Source organism: Bubalus kerabau, chromosome 2 (genome assembly GCF_029407905.1).
Source record: "Bubalus kerabau isolate K-KA32 ecotype Philippines breed swamp buffalo chromosome 2, PCC_UOA_SB_1v2, whole genome shotgun sequence".
Lineage (NCBI taxonomy): Eukaryota > Metazoa > Chordata > Mammalia > Artiodactyla > Bovidae > Bubalus > Bubalus kerabau.
Window position 1 is genome coordinate 74,426,730 of NC_073625.1, and position 16,104 is coordinate 74,442,833.

Genomic DNA, 16,104 nt, shown 5'->3' on the forward strand with positions numbered 1-16,104 from the left:
AGACACACAACATAAAACCTAGATCTTTGTACCCACATTTAGGAAACAATCTTCAGATTCTAGAGTACATATCTCATAAAACATTATGTCCTCAAAACTCAGTTTTAACCATAATCCAGCTCTAAACTTAATTGCTGAGCTATCTTTTTACTTGCCTAGAATCCATGAGTTAACCTGTGTACATAAACTTAATTGGGAGAAATATCTCAGCAGATTGGTTATTGTGCATTTTTTGTGGGGTGGGGGAAGGAAGGTGTCTGTTTATTCTTAATATCTTTTTATAAGAATATTGTATTGGATGGGACATACTAATGATTTTTTCAAAATTAAAAAAATTTGTTTAATTAAATTTGTTAATAAAAAAAATTAAAAAAATACACCTTCTCTGTATTAACATCTTTATATGGTCTTTTTGAGCTCTAGAATTTTGCATTTCAATGAGCCCTGCCTGGTAAATCTGACAACCATGTCTCCTGTGCTGACTGACATTTTATGTCCAGGGCCACAGTTTCTTTATAGTATTTTATAATTTACATATACATCAGTGATTTATGAGAGTGTCTATGTCCACATGGCTTTCCTAGTAGAGAGGCTTATCATACTTTGGATTTAATAAACTAATTGATTAGACACAATCAGTTCACAGTTGTATTCCTTTCACAAGTAATACTAAAGATCTTTTATATATTGAAGCACATTTTGTACTTCTGCTTTCCATGAAATGTCTGTCCATAGATTTTGTATAATTATTACCAGATTTTTTTTCAAATTTTATGAGCACTTTCAGTTATGGAACTCAGCCCTTTGTGATTTCATTTGCAAATACATTTGCCTCTGTTTTCATTTACTTCATCATTGGTATTGTCTTTACTATTACCAAAGAGATTCTAAAAATATCTCTTAGGATGTCATTTACATATAATTAAATTAGCACTTTTTAGTGAAAAGTATCTATAAATTTTGATAAATGCATACAAACATGTAACTACCACAATCAAGGTCAATTCAGTCACTCGTCGTCTCCAACTCTTTGCAACCCCATGGACTGAGCACTCCAGGCCTCCCTGTTCATCACCAACACCTGGAGTTGACTCAAACTCATGTCCATTGAGTTAGTGATGCCATCCAACCATCTCATTCTCTGTTGTCCCCTTCTTCTCCTGCCTTTCCCTGCATCAGGGTCTTTTCAAATGAGTCAGTCCTTCACATCAAGGCCAAAGTACTGGAGTTTCAGCTTCAACATCAGTTCTTTCAATGAATATTCAGGATTGATCTCCTTTAGGATGAACTGGTTGGATCTCCTTGTAGTCCAAGGGACTCTCAAGAGTCTTCTCCAACACCACAGTTCAAAATCATCAATTCTTCAGTGCTCAGCTTTCTTTATAGTCCAACTCTCACATCATACATGACTACTGGAAAAACCATAGCCTTGACCAGATGGAACTTTGTTGACAAAGTAGTGACTCTGCTTTTTAATATGCTGTCTAGATCAGTCATAACTTTTCTTACAAGGAGAAAGTGCTTTTTATTTTTAATTTCACAGCTGCAATCAGTATCTGCAGTGATTTTGGAGGCTCCCCCCAAAAATAAAGTCTGCCACTGTTTCTCCATCTATTTGCCATGAATTATGGGATCGGATGCCATGATCTTAGTTTTCTGAATGTTGAGCTTTAAGCCAACTTCTTCACCCTCCTCTTTCACTTTCATCAAGAGGCTCTTTAATTCCTCTTCACTTTCTGCCATAAGTGTAATGTCATCTGCATATCTGAGGTTATTGACATTTCTCCCGGCATCTTGAGTCCAGTTTGTGCTTAATAAAGGTAGAAGAATTTTATGACCCCTTGCATGGGTAGATTAAGGTATCTCACTCATTTGAGATAGGGTTTCACTCAGGAATATTATTGTATGATTTTAAAATTACTAAGGTCAAAGTTAAATAAGCAGGATGACAGTATACAGCCTTGACATGCTCCTTTTCCTATTTGGAACCTGTCTGTTGTTCCATGTCCAGTTCTAACTGTTGCTTCCTGACCTGCATACAGGTTTCTCAAGAGGCAGGTCAGGTGGTCTGGTATTCCCATCTGTTCCAGAATTTTCCACAGTTTATTGTGATCCACACAGTCAAAGGCTTTGACATAGTCAATAAAGCAGAAATAGATGTTTTTCTGGAACTCTCTTGCTTTCTCGATGATCCAGCAGGTGTTTCCAATTTGATCTCTGGTTCCTCTGCCTTTTCTAAAACCAGCTTGAACATCTGGAAGTTCATGGTTCACGTATTGCTGAAGCCTGGCTTGGAGAATTTTGAGCATTACTTCACTAGTGTGTGAGATGAGTGCAATTGTGTGGTAGTTTGAGCATTCTTTAGCATTGCCTTTCTTTGGAATTGGAATGAAACTGATCTTTTCCAGTCCTGTGGCCACTGCTGACTTTTCCAAATTTGCTGACATATTGAGTGCAGCACTTTCATAGCATCATCTTTCAGGATTTGAAATAGCTCAACTGGAATTCCATCCCCTCCACGAGCTTTATTCATAGTGATGCTTTCTTAGGCCCACTTGACTTCACATTCCAGGATGTCTGGCTCTAGGTGAGTGATCATACCATCGTGATTATCTTGGTCATGAAGATCTTTTCTGTACAGTTCTTCTGTGTATTCTTGCCACCTCTTCTTAATATCTTCTGCCTCTGTTAGGTCCATACCATTTCTTTCCTTTATCGAGCCCATCTTTGCATGAAATGTTCCCTTGGTATCTCTAATTTTCTTGAAGAGATCTCTAGTCTTTCCCATTCTATTGTTTTTCTCTATTTCTTTGCATTGATAACTGAGAAAGGCTTTCTTATCTCTTCATGCTATTCTTTGGAACTCTGCATTCAGATGCTTATATCTTTCCTTTTCTCCTTTGCTTTTGGCTTTTCTTCTTTTTCACAGCTATTTGTAAGGTCTCCCCAGACAGCCATTTTGCTTTTTTGCATTTCTTTTCCATGGGGATGGTCTTGATCCCTGTCTCCTCTACAATGTCATGAAGCTCAGTCCATAGATCATCAGGCACTCTGTCAGATCTAGGCCCTTAAATCTATTTCTCACTTCCACTGTATAATCATGAGAAACGCTGGGCTGGAAGAAGCACAAGCTGTAATCAAGTTTGCTGGGAGAAATATCAATAACCTCAGATATGCAGATGACACCACCCTTATGGCAGAAACTGAAGAGGAACTAAAAAGCCTCTTGATGAAAGTGAAATAGGAGAGTGAAAAAGTTGGCTTAAAGCTCAACATTCAGAAAATGAAGATCATGGCATCTGGTCTCATCACTTCAGGGGAAATAGATGGGGAAACAGTGGAAACAGTGTCAGATTTTATTTTTGGGGGCTCCAAAATCACTGCAGATGGTGACTGTAGCAATGAAATTAAAAGATGCTTACTCCTTAGAAGAAAAGTTATAACCAACCTAAATAGCATATTGAAAAGCAGAGGCATTACTTTGCCAACAAAAGTCCGTCTAGTCAAGGCTATGGTTTTTCCTGTGGTCATGTATGGATGTGAGAGTTGGACTGTGAAGAAAGCTGCTGCTGCTGCTAAGTTGCTTCAGTCGTGTCCGACTCTGTGCAACCCCATAGACGGCAGCCCACCAGGCTCCACCATCCCTGGGATTCTCCAGGCAAGAACACTGGAGTGGGTTGCCATTTCCCTCTCCAATGCATGAAAGTGAAATGTGAAAGTGAAGTCACTCAATTGTGTCCGACTCTTAGCAACCCCATGGACTGCAGCCCACCAGGCTCCTCCATCCATGAGGTTTTCCAGGCAACAGTACTGGAGTGGGGTGCCATCGCCTTCTCCAGTGAAGAAAGCTGAGCACCGAAGTATTCATGCTTTTGAACTGTGGTGTTGGAGAAGACTCTTGAGAGTCCCTTGGACTGCAAGGAGATCCAAACCAGTCCATTCTAAAGGAGATCAGCCCTGGGTGTTCTTTGGAAGGAATGATGCTAAAGCTGAAACTCCAGTACTTTGGCCACCTCATGCGAAGAGTTGACTCATTGGAAAAGACTCTGATGCTGGGAGGGATTGGGGGCAGGAGGGAAAGGGGACGACAGAGAATGAGATGGCTGGATGGCATCCCTGACTCGATGGACGTGAGTCTGAGTGAACTCCGGGAGTTGGTGATGGACAGGGAGGCCTGGCGTGCTGCGATTCATGGGGTCGCAAAGAGTTGGACACGACTGGGTGACTGAACTGAACTGAACTGAAGGTCAAAGTATCCTGTCTAAATTGTAAAATCTAGATCAAATTCCACATCTTGGTCCATCTTACTAAACTTCATTATTCTCCTCAAATATCATCTTTCTTCTTTGTTTCTCCTTTTTTTAACCCACGAAGTAGAAAATCTGCTATTCTGGGGGAAAATCATCACCTTTGAGCCGTCTTTATGCCCAGTGGTGATATGCTGTCACTGTCACACCTACAGCTCTGTATTAGTCTTTAACTCTGAAATCTATCACAAATATGGCCTTTGTGGCAATAAAGGGGATTAAAAAAGATGTTAAACTCTTATATCTCTTTCTTTCCTATTTCACATGCACATTTTCTTCAATCCTGACTTATTAGCCCTTCACTTGTGAAAGGTGAGTCAGGAAAAATGCCTCCCTTCATGTGGTATTTGAGTGACTTGTCTCTTTCTTTTTTTTTTTTTTTTTGTTTGACCAATCAAGAAAATGATTTATATATGAATTTAGTGAATTTATTTAGAAATTTTGAAAGCAAGTTCTTGAACTGTTAAGGTTTTCCCAGTTGTCCCAGGAAAAACTTGTCTTGAGAACTATTCTTCTCTGCTAATAGGTACAGTTATCCAATGTTGTGAGACAAATGTGGAGGCTGAGAGTAGAACAGCCACAGCAAGCTGTTCAGTTGCAAATGACACTGTAAAGAATGCAAGTATTAGAGGAGAAGCAGTTTGACTTGTCAGGATCCAGAAGTAGTTCAGTTCAGTTTAGTCACTCAGTCCTGTCTGGCTGTTTGCGACCCCATGAACTGCAGCACGCCAGGCCTGCCTGTCCATCACCAACTCCCGGAGTCCACCCAAACTCATGTCCATTGAGTCAGTGATGCCATCCAACCATCTCATCCTCTGTCATCCCCTTCTCCTCCGGACCTCAATCTTTCCCAGAATGAGGGTCTTTTCCAATGAGTCAGCTCTTCGCATCAGGTGGCCAAAGTATTGGAGTTTCAGCTTCAACATCAGTCCTTCCAATGAACACCCAGGACTGATCTCCTTTAGGATGGACTGGTTGGATCTCCTTGCAGTCCAAGGGATTCTCAAGAGTCTTCTCCAACACCACAGTTCAAAAGCATCAATTCTTCAGTGCTTAGCTTTCTTTATAGTCCAACTCTCACATCCTTACATGACTACTGGAAAAACCATAGCCTTGACTAGATGGACCTTTGTTGATAAAGTGATGTCTCTGTTTTTTAACATGCTGTCTAGGTTGGTCATAACTTTCCTTCCAAGGAGTAAGCGTCTTTTAATTTCATGGCTGCAATCACCATCTGCAGTGATCTTGGAGTCCAGAAAAATAAAGTCAGCCATGTTACCACTGTTTCCCCATCTATTTGCTTGAAGTAAGTTTGTTGAAAATTACAATAAAAGTGTCAGGTTGTCAATAAAAATATCATTTACGGGTTTTAGGACATATTAAAAATCTAATTTATGGTGATTATTTCTAATTCCAAATTAATCGTTCCCTCATGTAATTAATTGTGCATGTTAAATGTACTCAACTTCTTAAAGGAAAGACCCCAAAATATAATCCTTGTGCTCACCAAATCTGGATATCCTCTTTCTATGATCTGAATGCCTATGTCCTGCCAAAACTCTTATGTGGAAATCATAATCCCCACAATGATGATATTAGAAGACAGGGTGTTTGGGAGGTTGATTAAGTCATCAAGGTGAAGCCGTCATGATTGGGATCACAGTTTTCACAAAAGAAGCCCCATAGATATTCGTGCACATTCTGCCTTGTGAAAACATTAGCAAGAAGACCGAAGTCTATGAACCAGCAAGTGAGCCCTCTGTCAGTACATTGATCTTGAACCTCCCAGCCACCAGGGCTGTGGCAAATAATTGTGTTGCTTAGAAGCCACCCATTCTATGGCATTTTGTTTTACCAGCCCAAATTGATTAAGATATTAATTGCTCTAATATCAACATCTGTTCAAATTTCCACCTGCCAGGAAGAAAGTCAGAGCCTGTTTTTATTCTCTCGAGCACTTCCTTTGTCATGATTGTTTAGACACTTCTTTCCATGCTGCTCTGGGGGCTGTAATAAAAACGTTAACATCTTATGCATCTTACTCATGCACTGTGCTCTTCTAGGCTAATGTCACTGTCCTAATTAGATCAATGCCATTTTCATCACCATTCTACAGATAAGAAAACAGAGAATAGAGAGCTCAATCATATCTGGGTCAAGTTTGCATGGTTAATTGAGGTCTAGTATATTTGTGCTTAATCACTGCATTATCCTGAGAAATTGTATTTAATCTCAAATATACGGACTATGATTCCAAGTTGTCAATTTACTATTTTATGCCCTTTGCATTTGAACTATGTATCTAAAATGCCCTTTCTTCTTTCTCTCTTATTCTTTTATCAGTATCTTCTCAAAAATACAATGAATAATGTATATAAAAATATTCTATTGCATAATGTCTTATCAAAATTTTGTCCTGGAAGTACCTCATGTATCACTTAACATAATGGAAGACATTAGAAAGAGAAAAGATCTTAACATGTGCATAAACTTAAAGAATATGATAACAAGTATGAATCCAGATTTTAAAGCAATTAGCAGGTCAGGATATCCACTAGGAAATAAATATTTTATTCTAACAACAGAATGGATTCAGGGGATTTGGTTCCTTCACATTTCTTGTCAGAAAATAATGAGATGCAATGTTTCATAAATTATAAAACAAGCACTGGTTTGAAAATGACAAGAGTTTTAGAATGCTTTTGTGGCATGTATGCAGTCACAAATAGCCCTTTGCCATCACTTGTTAAACAAAACTGAGGTGCAATCAGATCTGATTAGTGTGCAGTAAGCTGCAATTGAAACTCTTTTATATTGTCTTTCATCTGGCTAGACCATATCCAATCCAGTATATTTTAATAATACCAAGTACCAGGTTGATATATTTAATCCATATTAGAATAATCTCTTGTTGAGCCTATGTATTCTCTGATCCCTTAAGATCTAAATTAACATTGAAAATGCAAAGTAAAATGAAACTATAAAGAAATGTTTAAGTCTTTTCTTTCCCAGACTGCATATTTAAAGCAGTTCTCTGAAAAGGGTCTATATAGTGTATTTCAGCCTTGATATTACTCATAAAGTTAGTACCCAATGTCTTATTTGGCTAGATGAAAGAAATGAGTCAGTTATAATAATTTAATTTTGTATAGCACTTTGAAGCTTGTAAACTATTTCATATATTGGGGGTAGAAAAAGGCTACCCACTCCAATATTCTTGCCTGGGAAATCCCATGGAAGAGAAACCTGGCAGGCTGCAGCCCATAGGGTCCCACAGAGTCGGACACAACTGAGGATTGAGCATGCACAAATATTTGATGTTGCCGCTGGATCATAGAAAAAGCAAGAGAGTTCAGAAAAACATCTATTTCTGCTTTATTGACTATGCCAAAGCCTTTGACTGTGTGGATCACAATAAACTGTGGAAAATTCTCAAAGAGATGGGAATACCAGACCACCTGATCTGCTTCTTGAGAAGTTTGTATGCAGGTCAGGAAGCAACAGTTAGAACTGGACATAGAACAACAGATAGGTTCCAAATAGGAAAAGGAGTTCGTCAAGGCTGTATATTGTCACCCTGCTTATTTAACTTATATGCAGAGTACATCATGAGAAACACTGGACTGGAAGAAACACAAACTGGAATCAAGATTGCCGGGAGAAATATCAATAACCTCAGATATGCAGATGACACCACCGTTATGACAGGAATTGAAGAGGAACTAAAAAGCCTCTTGATGAAAGTGAAAGTGGAGAGTGAAAAAGTTGGCTTAAAGCTCAACATTCAGAAAACGAAGATCATGGCATCCGGTCCCATCACTTCATGGGAAATAGATGGGGAAAAAACAGTGTCAGACTTTATTTTTCTGGGCTCCAAAATCACTGCAGATGGTGGCTGCAGCCAGGAAATTAAAAGATGCTTACTCCTTGGAAGGAAAGTTATGACCAACCTAGATAGCATATTCAAAAGCAGAGACATTACTTTGCCAACAAAGGTTGGTCTAGTCAAGGCTATGGTTTTCCCTGTGGTCACGTATGGATGTGAGAGTTGGACTGTGAAGAAGGCTGAACACCGAAGAACTGATGCTTTTGAACTGTGGTGTTGGAGAAGACTCTTGACAGTCCCTTGGACTGCAAGGAGATCCAACCAGTCCATTCTGAAGGAGATCAGCCCTGGGATTTCTTTGGAAGGAATGATGCTAAAGCTGAAACCCCAGTATTTTGGCCACCTCATGCGAAGAATTGACTTATTGGAAAAGACTCTGATGCTGGGAGGGATTGGGGGCAAGAGGAGAAGGGGACGACAGAGGATGAGTTGGGTGGATGGCATCACTGACTCAATGGACGTGAGTCTGAGTGAACTCCGGGAGTTGGTGATGGACAGGGAGGCCTGGCGTGCTGTGATTCATGGGGTCGCAAAGAGTCAGACACGACTGAGTGACTGATCTGATCTGATCTGATCTGATACTTAGATCTGTTATCTTTTTAATATCATTTTTTAGTTGAGGAAAATTAAATTTAAAGATGTTAAAACTATGCCTATGGACTTGCATCTAGTTTGTGATAGAATTTCTTTCTGTCTCTGTCTCTTTAATTTCACTTCAGATACTTTTGCAGTCATCAGAAAGGCTTGCTTTTATCCAACCTTCTAGCTTGTAAACATTTCCAAAATATTGTGGTCATGGATATTTTTAAAAAGCTTTTAATTATGAAGTGGATTAGAAACTAATGTTTATTCTCCTGTATTTCTTATACTTTATAAGGTATTTGAGGGGATTATTCTTTTAATGAAATAAATAAAGATTTATAACATTTCTGTGTGTCATTTGTCATACATTAATAATTCACTGGATATGAACTCATGTGAAAATTGTTGTATAAATTCAAGTAAATTTTCCCTCTGATTTGGTATAATATATGCCATATAATCACTGTGATATATTTGAATACAACTTTTGTGGGAATCTCTGATATAGTTTCACCTTTTTTTTTTCTGGATATACTTTTATCTTTTAATTATCATTTCTTTTACTTTTGTGGTGGCATTTCTTTGTTTGGTGTTAATGATAATAGTCCATTTAAGTTTAATATTTTTATCACCAGTACTATCAAAAATAGGTGGGCAACTTCTATCTAAATTACATGAGTTCAAAAAAATCAACTCAGTTTTTTTATGTATATAAACATATATATTGCATATTGTATTATTGGGCTTCCCTGGTGGCTCAGATGGTGAAGAATCTGCTTGCAATGTGAGAGACCCAAGTTCAATCCCTGGGTCAGGAAGATCTCCCGGAGAAGGAAATGGTAACCCACTCCAATATTCTTGCTGGAGAATTCCATGGACAGAGGAGCTTGGTGGACTATAGTCCATACAGTTACATTATATTAACATGCATATATTCAATAAAAGTAATGCTCATTCATTGTAATTAATGAAAATCACACACCAATTCTTCACTTATAAATGCTCAACATAAAGTAGGCAATTTCCACTTTCTCTGGTGTTGCAGTAATCCTAAAAAGACCATGTAGGCTGAAAGCACGAAAAGTCATTTTAATAGGAAAAAAAAATATGATTATTTCAGTTCAGTTCAGTTCAGTCACTCAGCCATGTCTGACTCTTTGCAACTCCATGAATAGCAGCATGCCAGGCCTCCCTGTCCATCACCAACTCCTGGGGTTTACCCAAACTCATATCCATTGAGTTGGTGATGCCATCCAACCATCTCATCCTCTGTCATCCCCTTCTCCTCCTGCCTTCAGTCTTTCCCAACATCAGGGTCTTTTCCAATGAGTCAGCTCTTCGTATCAGGTGGCCAAGATATTGGAGTTTCAGCTTCAACATCAGTCCCTCCAATGAACACCCAGGACTGGTTTCCCTTAGGATGGGCTGGCTGGATCTCCTTGCAGTCCAAGGGACTCTCAAGAGTCTTCTCCAACACCACAGTTCAAAAACATCAATTCTTCTGTGCTCAGCTTTCTTCACAGTCCAACTCTCACATCCTAACATGATCTTTACAAATTCTACTTAGAACATTAAAACTCATTGTAAATTATAAAAAATGGACTAAAAATAGCAAAACTATTATTTATTAAATGCATTGTTATTTTAAAACTTTAGTGACATTGAAAAGCTTTTTTATTTTTTGCAAGAAAAATCTCAAGAGTAGTTTGAAGGATGTTTGCCTTCACTATTTGATACATAGAAGACACAGAGTGAAGTATTTTGTAAGTCTCGGCTAATTATCATACTCTTTCTAAATTTGGGTCAGCTTCCAGCTTTGATATTTCAATGTTGTGCAGTATCTCTGTAAGTGGCTTTAATGTGAAGGTTTTTCGTTTGTTGGTTGGTTTGTTTTCTAGTCATCTCCTCTAGGATATCTTCATCCTTTTTTTCCAAATACTTTCTTTGTTTATGTCTATAAGTTTGCCTTCAGTAGGATTCTCTGTTTCCATAGTTGGAACTCCCGGAAGGACAGCAGTGTCGACAGCCAATGTTTAGTTATTTCTTCTGTAACCGCATTCACATGTAACTCAAATTTTCCTACCAGAGCCATCATTGTTTGTTTCTTTGTGCTCTTTTATTTTTGTTGGCCAGTGTCCTCTCTTGACTATTCAGTTTTATATAATACCATGTGAGTTTATTGCTGAGAGACAAGAATGCAACACAACTGAATGCTTTATGTTTGCGTGTAAACTAAGTAACAGATGTGCAGACTTTTAAAGAAGTGACACGTCTGTCATAACCGTTTTGACATAATGACTTTTGGACTGAATAGCTCGCAGCAAAATTTCTTCTTCATGAAATTGCACACAGTTAATATACTATGGTAACAGACATTTGCATCTTTTTGTTGGGAGACTGGAGTTATTTAAACCACTAAACCATGATAATAGAGATGCGCATGCATCAAGATCATGAAAATGAGGTCTGCCTGTATTACAGTTTTGACATATCCTGCTGTATTTGTGCTCTACTCAAATGAACTTTTGATACTGCATATATTCTCTTAACAGATTCCCCAAAGCATACATTATGCCAAATTTCCTTCTGGAAAGTCATCAGTTCAGTTCAGTCACTCAGTTGTGTCCGACTCCTTGCGACCCCATGAATCGCAGCACGCCAGGCCTCCCTGTCCATCACCAACTCCCAGAGTTCATTCAGACTCATGTCCATCGAGTCTACCTATTTATATTTTTGACAACTGTATGAGTATGAAAGAGCCCCTCAAATCCCCCAAATCATCCATTTGTTAGATGAGTGGTATCTAGTTTAATTATATGACAAAAATAGTTCAAATCTACTGATAAACACAATCTATAAATTATTTAATTGGTCAAGATAAAAAACATGTTCTTACACTCAGTCTCTTCTGAAGGTGATACTGACATCTTCCTTGAGGAATAAAAATTACTTCTTATCCTGGATATGTTTCCAATATACATTCTTCCTCTATAAAAAGGTGTATAAAATTAGTAATAGAAACTTCCACTAAATAGACTTGGGAGATTAGAAGGGAGGATCTCAATCCTGAGGCTTGGCAGAGATCAACAGGAAGAACAAGAGAATGCACTTGTCATAGAAAACACATTCTTCCAATAATACAAGAGATGACTCTACACATGGACATTACCGGACGTCAATACAGAAATCATATTGGTTATATTCTTTGCAGCTAAAGATGGAGAAGCTTTATACAATCAGCAAAAACAAAAAACACCTGGAGCTGACTGTGGCTCAGATCATCAGCTCCTTATTGCAAAATTCAAGCTTAAATTAAAGAAAGTAGGAAAAACCACTAGGTCATGCAGGGATGACCTAAATCAAATATGATTATACAGTGGAAGTGACAAATAGACTCAAAGGATTAGATCTGATAGAGTGTCTGAAGAAGTATGGACACAGGTTCATAACATTCTGTATGAGACAGTGACCAAAACCATCCCCAAGGAAAGGTAAAGCAAGAAGGCAAAATGGTTATCTGAGAAGGCCTAACAAATAGCTGAGAAAAGATAAATGAAAGGAAAGAGGAAAATAAACCCAACTGAATGCAGAGTTTCAGAGACTGGCAAGGAGACATAAGAAAGTCTTCCCTGGATGCTTGGGGCTGGTGCACTGGGACGACCCAGAGGGATGGTATGGGGAGAGAGGAGGGAGGAGGGTTCAGGATGAGGAACACATGTATACCTGTGGCAGATTCATTTTGATATATGGCAAAACCAATACAATATTGTAAAGTTAAATAAAATAAAATTTAGTAAAAAAAAAATGAAAAAAAAAAAAAAAACAAAACCAAAAAATAATAGAATGGGAAAGAGATCTCCTCAAGAAAACTCTACATTCCCAGCAAACATTTCATGGAAAGATGAGCACAATAAAGGAAAGAAATGTAGGGATCTAACAGAAGCAAAAGAGATTTAGAAGAGGTGGCAAGAATACACAGAAAAATTATTTAAAAAGAAAAAGGTTTTTAATGATCCAGATAACCATGATGGTGTGATCACTCACCTAGGGCCAAATATCCTAGAGTGTGAAGTCAAGTGGGGCTTAGGAAGCATCACTATGAGCAAAGCTAGTGGAGATGATGGAATTCCAGTTGAGCTACTTCACATTGTAAAAGATGATGCTACGAAAGTGCTGCATTCAATATGCCAGCAAATTTGGAAAACTCAGCAATGGCCATAGGACTGGAAAAGGTCAGTTTTCACTCCAAGCCCAAAGAAAGGCAATGCCAAAGAATGTGCAGATTACCACATACTTGTGCTTATTTCACATTCTAGCAAGGTAATGCTCAAATTTTTTAAGATAGGCTTTAATAGGGTGTGAACTGAGAGTTTCCAGATGTACAAGCTGGATTTAGAAAAGCCAGAGGAACCAGAGATCAAATTGCCAACATCTGTTGGATCATAAAAAAAACAAGAGAATTCCAGAAAAACATCTACTTCTGCTTCATTGACTACACTAAAGCCTTTCACTGTGTGGATGGCAACGAACTGTGAAAAATTCTTCAAGAGATGGAAATACCAGACCACCTTACCTTCCTCATGAGAAACCTACATGCAGGTCAAGAAGCTACAGTTAGAAGAAGATATGGAACAAGGGCCTGGTTCAAAATTGGAAACGGAGTATGTAAAGGTTATATATTGGCACCATGTTTATTTAACTTATATAGAGAGTACATCATGAAAAATGCAGGATGGATGGAGCACAAGCTGGAATCAAGATTGCCAGGAGAAATATCAATAACCTCAGATGTGCAGATGATGCCATCCTCATGGTAGAAAGTGAAGAGGAACTAAAGAGCTTCTTGATGAATGTGAGAGACTGAAAAAGCTGGCTTAAAACTCAGCATTCAAAAACTAAGATCTTGGCATCTGATCCCATCACTTCATGGCAAATAGATGGGGAAACAATAATAACAGTGACTGACTTTATTTTCTTGGGTTCCAAAATCACTGTAGCTGGTGATTATAGCCTTGAATTTAAAAGACATTTGGTCCATGGAAGAAAAGCTATGACAAACTTAGACAGCATATTAAAAACCAGAGACATTACTTTGCCAACAAAGGTCCATCTAGTCAAACTATGATTTTTCCCATAGTCATGTATGAATGTGAGTGTTGGACCATAAAGAATGCTGAGTGCTGAAGAATTGATGCTTATGAACTGTGGTGTTGGAAAAGACTCTTGAGAGTCCCTTGGACTTCAAGGAGATCCGATCAGTCCATCTTAAAGGAAATTAGTCCTGAATATTCATTAGAAGGACTGATGTTGAAACTGAATCTCCAATACTTTGGCCACCTGGTATGAAGAGTAGATTCACTGGAAAAGACCCTGATGCTGGGAAATATTGAAGGCAGGAGGATAAGGGGATAACAGAGAAGGCGATGGCTGAATGGTATCACTGACTCAGTGGGCTTGAGTTTGAGCAAACACAGGGAGATGGTGAATGACAAGGAAGTCTGGTGTGCTGCACTCCTTGGGTTTGCAAAGAGTTGGACATGAGTGAGCAACTGAAAAACAACAAAATCCCACATCTGAGTTCATTGTGACTCATTGGTTTATTGTCAGTCTGAAGTTTGAAGGTATGCATTTTTTGGGGGGATCCAAGTTCATGCCCTGTTTGTGTTTGAAGCTTTCCAACTTTTATTCAGAACCTATTTTAACATTTTATATTTTGGGTTAAGGCCTTGTTTTGTATATGAGTCTTGATTGGCATTTAGGCCTGATTTTGATATCAGACTGTTTCAACTGAAGCTGCTTGACACCTTCAACTCATTCCTTTTGGAATATAAGTTATTTTTCTGAAATGGTGCTGATTTTTCAACCTATGACCTGTTCCTTCATAAAGGGCTGTTCTCTGGACTGGCCTGGCTCTGCTAGGATCAAGGTCTCTCCTCAGAATAGGCTGGGGTTAGCTTCCAAACTGTTTGAACTGAGCTGTTTGCATTGTATACTGCTAGAGTTCTGTTTACTCTAGAGAAAAACCTCTGAGAAATGGAACCTCAGTTATCTAAATATTTTGTGAGCACACCTGAGCTATGGTTCTTCTTGTTGCTCATTTTTAACTAAATGAACTGACTTGATCAAAGGAAATTTAGAATATACATTACCATTATGGGGAACATTTGAAATTCCCAAACTTAATTTTCTTAAAGCCAAATTGGATAACAATAACTCACAAATTTGCAGAATGGAGTGGAATGCTTATTTCAATTGATAATTTGCAGCTTCCCAATGTTAGTTGCTCAGTCATGTCCAACTCTTTATGACCCCATGGATTGTAGTCTGCCAGGATTCTCTGCCCATGGAATTCTCCAGGCAAGAATTCTGGAGTGGGTAGCTGTTCCCTTCATCAGGGGATCTTCCCGACCCAATGATTGAGCCCGCATTTCCTGCATTGCAGGCAGATTCTTTACCCTCTGAGTTACCAGGGAAACTGGTTTCCCCATATTGAAACAAAGGATAAAAGAAAGATAAAAGGCTCTTCCTCAGCTTGTCTTCAGCTCCACCTCTGGCAACATATTATCTGTCTTCCTTGCTTCTCCTAGATGGACAGACTCTATGCAAGGTGTCATCTTCCTCCCTCTCTTCTATGACCTCACTGACTCCTTTACACCCTCCATCTCCCCATACTAGTTCCCTAGCCAAACTTCCTCTTTACTCAGAAACCCTCCCTACTACTCCCTTTTCCTCTGAACATCTCAGAACCTGTCCCTTTAAAATCAAGCTTTCTGAGGATCCAGAGACAAAACTGTTAATTTCGTACATTCCCGGGACTAATGCTGCACTTCAAGCTATAGTCAAATATTTTCCCAAATTAACTAAAGATTCTCACAGATTAACTGAGGCATTTCATATAGTTATTCAAACTCATCAACCTGGTTTCCCTGACTTCTATCAGCTAGTTTATATGATTGCTGGTGAAGAACGGGCCCAGCATTGGAGGAAATCTGCTAACTGGAAAAATCCTGAAAGGTCTCTAGACTTACAGCTGGGAGACCAGGCAGCTAATTTATCAGATGATCAGTTTCAGGAAATGACTAGGTGTCTTCCTTGCACAATTCCTAAGGCTTTTTCAAAGTATGTTAATTGAAAAGAAATTTAAGTTTGCATACAAATACCTGAAAAACTTTTTAATGAAGTGAAAAGTGAAAGTGTTAGTTGCTCAGTCAAGTGTGACTCTTAGTAACCCCATGACTGTAGCCCATCAGGCTCCTCTGTCCATGGAATTCTGCTGGCTAGAATATTTGAGTGGGTAGCCATTCCCTTCTACAGGGGATCTTCCCAACC